Here is a 7,602-nt window from a genome sequence, read left to right on the forward strand (position 1 = left end):
TTTATGTGCCAACCTCACTCCGCAACAAAGCTCTTTCGTTGTCCCATGATTCATCTCTTGCTGGTCATTTGGGCATACACAAGACACTAGATCTTCTTCGTAGGTACTTCTGGTGGCCATCTATGAGACAGTCAGTTAACAACTATGTCAAGTCATGTCCCACATGCCAGACTTGTAAACCTTCACATCAATTACCCCTAGGGCTCTTACAGAATCTACCTATTCCTGAACACCCTTGGGCTAGAGTCTCCATGGATTTCATAGTGGACCTTCCAAAATCTGATGGCATGTCGGTTATCTTCGTCGTCGTGGATCTATTTTCAAGAATGGCACATTTCATTCCAACAGACTCGCTTCCAACTGCTCAAAAGACTGCAGATCTGTTCATCAAAGAGGTTGTTCGGTTGCATGGACTCCCGACGTCTGTTCTCAGTGATAGAGGGTCAAAATTCACCTCCAAGTTTTGGAAACATCTTTGCCAATCCCTTTCTATCCAACAACATCTTACCACCTCATACCATCCACAAACTAATGGATTATGCGAGAGAACTAATCAGTGGTTGGAGCAATATTTAAGATGCTTCTGTTCCAACAAACAGGACTCTTGGCTTTCCTTCCTCCCTCACGCTGAATTCGCCTTCAATAACACAACCAACTCCTCCACTGGCTATTCTCCCTTTTATGTTAACTCTGGTCTCCATCCACGATTTCATCCGTTACCTCCAAGTGACACTCCATGTCCTCAGGTTAACGACCTGATCAACTCTATCAAACAAACTTTTACCGTAATCAAAGATAACATTCAGCAAGCTCAAGCCGCTCAAAAACGCTCTTATGACCTCCGTCATCGGCCTCCTCCGGTGTATAAGGTTGGTGACCTAGTTTGGTTAGCCACTAGAAATCTCAGGATACCAACTCCCTGTAGGAAATTCAACAAACTCTTTGTGGGGCCTTTTCCCATCATTGCCATTCGCAATCCTTTCACGGTGACTCTACAGTTGCCCTCATCCTACCGCATCCATCCGACATTTCATGTCTCCCTCATCAAACCTTGTGACACCTCTCGAGGTCTGCCTCTCTCTCCTCCGGCTCCCCCGGCACCTGATCCTGAGTATGAGGTCCACTCCATATTGGACTCCAGGCGTTGCTGTGGTCAGCTTCAGTACCTGGTCCATTGGGCAGGTTTTGATTCCTCCGAGGATTCTTGGGAACCGGCCTCCAATCTGTCTGTACCCCGTCTGGTGTCCCTTTTCCATAGGCGCCATCCGGATAGACCTGCGCCTTGACACCCTTGGGCTTCCTTTGTGGGGGGGGGGATGTCATGTCTAAGTCCATTCCACCTTACACAGCGTATCTAACCTGTCATACCACCTTTTATTTCAATTGAACAGATCAGGTTCCCTATTTATTCTCCCTTCAACCATGATGCTTTGCTGGTTTATTGAAGTTCATAGCTAAAGTAAAGCAGCTTATCTCCATACCTTGTCCACGAAAGGATATTCCTCCTCTTCAGTGAAATCTCTGCAACTACAGGCAGCTTTTGCTTCACGCTGACACAGGCGCTGACGTCACCGCAGCGCCGAAACTCACTACCGCTCAGACCGCAACTTGCTCTGTCTAAACAGACAGGCCAGCACACTTCCTGCTACATGGAGCCCTAACCACGCTGCATGCTCTCACTACTTGCTGGGGATTCAGGTTCTGTATTTAAAGTACATAAGACTGTGTTACATCTTTGCCTTTGTCTCTGCAAGGTTCTGTATTTAAAGTACATAAGACTGTGTTACCTCTTTGCCTTTGTCTCTGCAATAAGCTAATCTGTATCTGCATTTAAACGATATCATCACAGTTAGGCTCAGTCCGGTCTGGGTTACACATTACTCCTGTCTCTAGACATACTGACTTTATAGATAATTATTACAGATACAACCATCTGTTTCTGTAGTACGCTGTACTGCTAATTTAACGTTTGCCTATTATAAAGCTCATTAATACTGCTTATATTACTGGGTCTCATCATTCTGGCTACATTACCACAAGTGATTAAGTTTGTATTTACTCACTAGCAAGCACACTGAACCGCTTGTAACCCTCCACAATTTATCTAACCTGGTTATAGACCTTGTTAACACCAGACCGCACCAGAGTTATTGCAAAAGGGAAGGGTTTTCAGATTCGCTGCAAAGCCCCTTTTGTCCGGGGAATATTCGGTAGTAAAAAGAACTCTCTTGGTATCATCCATCATATCTATATTTACTTGTTTCAATTTCTGTGATGCTAAAACATCCTTTTGTGTTAGTTGTTCCATTTCATTACAAAGTTTTCTCATCATGGGGTGAGGATACCCCCTCTGAATGAAACGAAGGCCCATCTCTTCTAACTGAGCTGATTTTTTTAGAGGGTCAGTATTGTTATGGACAGTTCTTATCATATGGGCTCTTGGGATTGAATTTACCAAACTCCAATGATGAGCACTTGAAGCACACAAAATAGAATTCCGATCAGTCGGCTTAGTGTAAAAAGTAGTAGCTAGATGGTCCATTTCCTTATAGATCAATAGATCTAGGAATTCAATTGATATGGTGTGATATTTCAATTTGAATTTGACAGGATGCTCTAGGTCATTCAGTTCCTGAAACCAATTTTCTAGATCTTCAGTAGTGCCATTCCAGATAAAGAACAAGTCGTCTATGTACCGTCGATACATGGATACTTGTGGTCTCTAACCAATTTTCATAATGTTGACTTCATAATCTTCCATGAAAATATTGACGTAAGATGGGGCCATATTTGAACCCATCACCGTGCCAGATGTTTGTAGATAATAGTTGGTTTTGAATTTAAAGAAATTCTACTCAAGAAGGATATCAACAGGAGGACCCACGTATGGTGTCTTTAAGAGTGCCCTCTGCACTGCCATAATACCCCTATCATGGGGAATAATCGTGTACAGACTGTTCACATCTGCTGTAACAAGGAGACAATAAGGATCTAAATGATATAGCGCGCTCATTATTTCCACAATGAGTTGAGAGGAGTCCCTTAGGAAGGAAACCATTCTGATGACACAAGGTTGTAGATAAAAGTCTACATATTTAGCTAGAGGTAATAACAAAGAATTTCTAGCCGACACGACAGGGCATCCTGGTGGCACCTCAAGTGACTTATGAATTTTTGGCAACGTGTATAAGATAGGGCACGCAGGGTTCTCAATCGTCAAAAATTGATAGGTTTTTTTCATCAATCGCATCCTGTTGTAATGCGTTCTTTAATAATACATCAATACTTTTTTGGAAGAGCAGAGTCGGATTCCTGTCCGGTTTTCTATAAACCAATGGATCAGCCAATTGTTCAAGAATTTCTTTCTTGTAGTCGTCATAGTTCCAAATGACGACCGCACCACCCTTATCTGCAGAGCGAATGACAATCATGGGGTCATTTGCTAGAACAGAAATAGCTTTTCTTTCTTCATGGCTTAAATTGTGTTGAAATCTGGGTTTTGCAGATGCTAAGTCTTCAAACTAGCATTGTTGTTGACCGGATCAAATTTGCTTTTGGGTCTGAAAGTTGGTGTTGTCCCTTCATACATAGATCCTTTGCAGTGGTCTTTAAGGCGTTGAAGACGTAGATGTTTTTGAATATCCACATTTGTTTTAAAATCATTGGAGGACTGTGAGGGAACAAAGGATAGTCCTCGGTTTAACAGGGTTTAGATTGACAATAATGTCAATGACACTTAGATTGACAATAATGTCAATATCTTCTGTCATCTTGGTGGAAGAGGTGGTCTGTGAGTCATGCCACCCGCCCCTCCTGGGGTGTGGTCTTCGGCACCTCTGCGGTGTCCGGCGCGAGTCTGGACCCCATGAAAAACCTACTGTTGGGCTGAAGGAACAGAACCCTGTCCCTGTGTTGTCATCTGATCCAAATCAGATCCAGAGCTGGTATCAACAGTTTGAAGATAACGCCTAGCATATTGGCGTTGGCGTCTAGGTCTATTGAAGAATTATCTTCGCCATGCCCTATCTTATACACGTTGCCAAAAATTCATAAGTCACTTGAGGTGCCACCAGGACGCCCTATCGTGTTGGCTAGAAATTCTTTGTTATCACCTCTAGCTAAATATGTAGACTTTTATCTACAACCTTGTGTCATAAGAATGGCTTCCTTCCTAAGGGACTCCTCTCAACTCATTGAGGAAATAATGAGTGGACTATCATTTGGATCCTGATTGTCTCCTTGTTACAGCAGATGTGAACAGTCTGTACATGATTATTCCCCATGATAGGGGTATTATGGCAGTGCAGAGGGCACTCTTAAAGACACCATACGTGGGTCCTCCTGTTGATATCCTTCTTGAGTAGAATTTCTTTAAATTCAAAACCAACTATTATCTACAAACATCTGGCACGGTGATGGGGTCGAATATGGCCCCATCTTACGCCAATATTTTCATGGAAGATTATGAAGTCAACATTATGAAAATTGGTGAGAGACCACAAATATCCATGTATCGACGGTACATAGACGACTTGTTCTTTGTCTGGAATGGCACTACTGAAGATCTAGAAAATTGGTTTCAGAAACTGAATGACCTAGAGCATCCGGTCAAATTCAAATTGAAATATCACACCACATCAATTGAATTCCTAGATCTATTGATCTATAAGGAAATGGACCATCTAGCTACTACTTTTTACACTAAGCCGACTGATCAGAATTCTATTTTGTGTGCTTCAAGTGCTCATCCTAGGAGTTTGGTGAATTCAATCCCAAGAACCCAAATGATAAGAACTGTCCGTAACAATACTGACCCTCTAAAAAAAAAATCGGCTCAGTTAGAAGAGATGGGCCTTCGTTTCGTTCAGAGGGGGTATCCTCACCCCATGATGAGAAAACTTTGTAATGAAATGGAACAACTAACACAAAAGGATGTTTTAGCAGCACAGAAATTGAAACAAGTAAATAGAGATATGATGGATGATACCAAGAGAGTTCTTTTTACTACCGAATATTCCCCAGACAAAAGGGGCTTTGCAGCAAATCTGAAAAAACACTGGGCGGTTGTCAACACTGATCCAACCCTTCCCTTTAACGAATTTGGTCCACCTATGATCGCCTTTAAGAAGAATAGGTCATTAAGAGACCAACTGATGCTGACTGATCCTGAACACTGCTACCGTAAGAACTGGATCAAGAGCAAAAGGAAAGGTTGTTATAGATGTTCAGGATGTACTACCTGCAGCTCAATGATACAGGGGTCCCGTTTATGACATCATCACACTAACCAAAGTTTTAACATCAACTTCTACTTAACATGTACTACCACACATGTGGTGAATTTGCTTAACCTACCTGTGGCCGTTTTTATGTTTTAAACGTACCTGTGGCCGTTTTTATGTTGGAAAAACAAGCAATACAATACAGACGAGGATGGCAAATCATAGGCATTCAATTCGTGAAGCCATTAAAAGTCAGGAATCCGACCAACCAGTGGCCAAACATTTCATTCAGATAAAACATGGCGTTAGTGATCTCAGATTTATTCTGATCGATCATGTGCCACCACTGACACGTGGAGGTGACAGGAACCAGCGTTTATTACAGGTGGAATCCAATTGGATCTTCAAATTAAGAACTTTACATCCCCATGGCTTGAACCGCCAATCGGATTGGCAATGCTTCCTATAGTTATGGTTATGGTATTGTTCCCTCTGTGTTGCTAGGATCTATCAGTTTCATGGGTACCAGTAGGGTCTCATGTATATTTACACATCAAGGCTTATCTTCAAACGTACCAATAATTTCCTGTATATAATTATATTTTCACTGTGTTGTGATGATCCACTGGTTGATCATGACCACTAATAGTGTTGTGGGTGAACATTTCTTTGTTCATACCAACTAACTATATGGAAATGTGAGGTGGTGAACACACTGGTCTATCTTATCTATAATTTTGTCATCAACCTATATATGTTATCTTCCTTCTAATTTTCTTTTGTTTATTGATTGTGGCGTTTTAATTTCCATAATATTTTCTCTTTTAGAACCTGTCTTGTAGATAGGCATGATGATCCAAATCATCTGGTCCTCATACTTGTGAACCATTATCCCCTGTACCAATTTGATTAATAGCTGATGCTTCTAAGAAGCTTCATTCCTTCAGTCGTTGGTATCCTATGGAACTCTCTATTTGTCATCCCCACTGCTTATTCTATTTTTGTTTCATATGCTCTTTTTGTCTTTTTTATATGTTTATGTTTTTATTCCTTTTTTATTATTCTCATTGAATATATATGTGTGTGGATGTATTATTATTTGTATTTTTGTAGTTAGTGATATTCAACACAGATCACACTTTTTTAGTGTTACATCTTGTATTGGGTATTTTGCCCTATTATTTCTGTCTTGTTATGTCACTCACTACATATCTATATGATTTTTATTTCCTGCTGTTAACATACTGATAACATTAGTTTTCTTACATTATCTGTACCTATATCACTAGAACTGTCTATGTGCTGTCTGCATCTGCTGTATTGTATACTGCTCGCTTGAGGTTGCAACTATGTGCTGAGAAGCGCTATGATATTTTGTAACAAATACCTTCTATTGTTTGTCTGCCTTTTTTGCGCATACTCTGCAGGAATATACTGTGACTTACACTATTCATGACAGTGATATTGTTTTTGTATTTCGTTATTTTTAAGTGCTTTGGCACTCTATCAGTTTGCCCTTACATTTATCCAGCCTGCCAGCACTTTCTCAGATTGGGTGGCGTCGGATGACGTTTTTTCCCCTTGAGGCGTTTTTGGTCACGCCCATCTTGTAGGCGTTTGGCGGTCTTTATCTGCATTATTGTCCCTTTATATTCTAACGTTTTCAAATGCAATCATATTGTAGTTTATCTGACCGCTCTGCTTCTATTAGGTATTGGGTATTATTATAAGTTTCTCACTATATCGAAATGTGCACTAGTTCAGTCCCTTATATTATAATATATATTATTTTTTTCACTGTTAATATGTTGTGGTACACAAGTATATATAAGTCAAGATATTATTCATATAGTTGAAATGTCATTTTATATATATTTAAGATGGGTCAAATTGCACATGACCTTATGGGGCTGTCATATTCTGAGCTGGGGGAGGGGTTAACACCTTATTTAAACACTGTTTGCTCACTATTTGTTTGGTCTGATGAAAGGGTGATTGATCCCCGAAACTTCACATTTCACATTTTTTTGCTAAATAAAGCACCTTTTTAAAAAAAACAGTGAGTTTATATATATATATAAGCTGCTGGCTAAGGCACTCTTTGCCTAACTTTATTCTTTATTTTTAATTTCTCTTACCTTATCTTTTTCTTTTTTGGTTTCATTAATTCAGTTAAGTGCCTCCTGTGCACCCCTAGATACAATATATATCTTTGTTATGTATCTAGGGTAATCTTGTGTGAGCTGGTGTCTCATTTATATATATATATATATATATATATATATATATATATATATATATATATATATATATATATCGCATGAATGGCTCATCATAAGAAAATAGATATTTTGTGTCATCCCAAGTGAGCCCACTCTGG

The 7,602-nt window shown here is 40.0% G+C and overlaps 1 protein-coding gene across 1 annotated transcript in view; it reads right to left on the reverse strand.

Moving 5' to 3' along the window:
• Positions 1 to 7,602, reverse strand: part of UBAC2 (UBA domain containing 2) — a 580,006-nt gene that overhangs the window by 457,575 nt on the left and 114,829 nt on the right. The gene's annotated exons all lie outside the window — the stretch shown is intronic.

This window comes from Bombina bombina, chromosome 3, assembly GCF_027579735.1.
Source record: "Bombina bombina isolate aBomBom1 chromosome 3, aBomBom1.pri, whole genome shotgun sequence".
Lineage (NCBI taxonomy): Eukaryota > Metazoa > Chordata > Amphibia > Anura > Bombinatoridae > Bombina > Bombina bombina.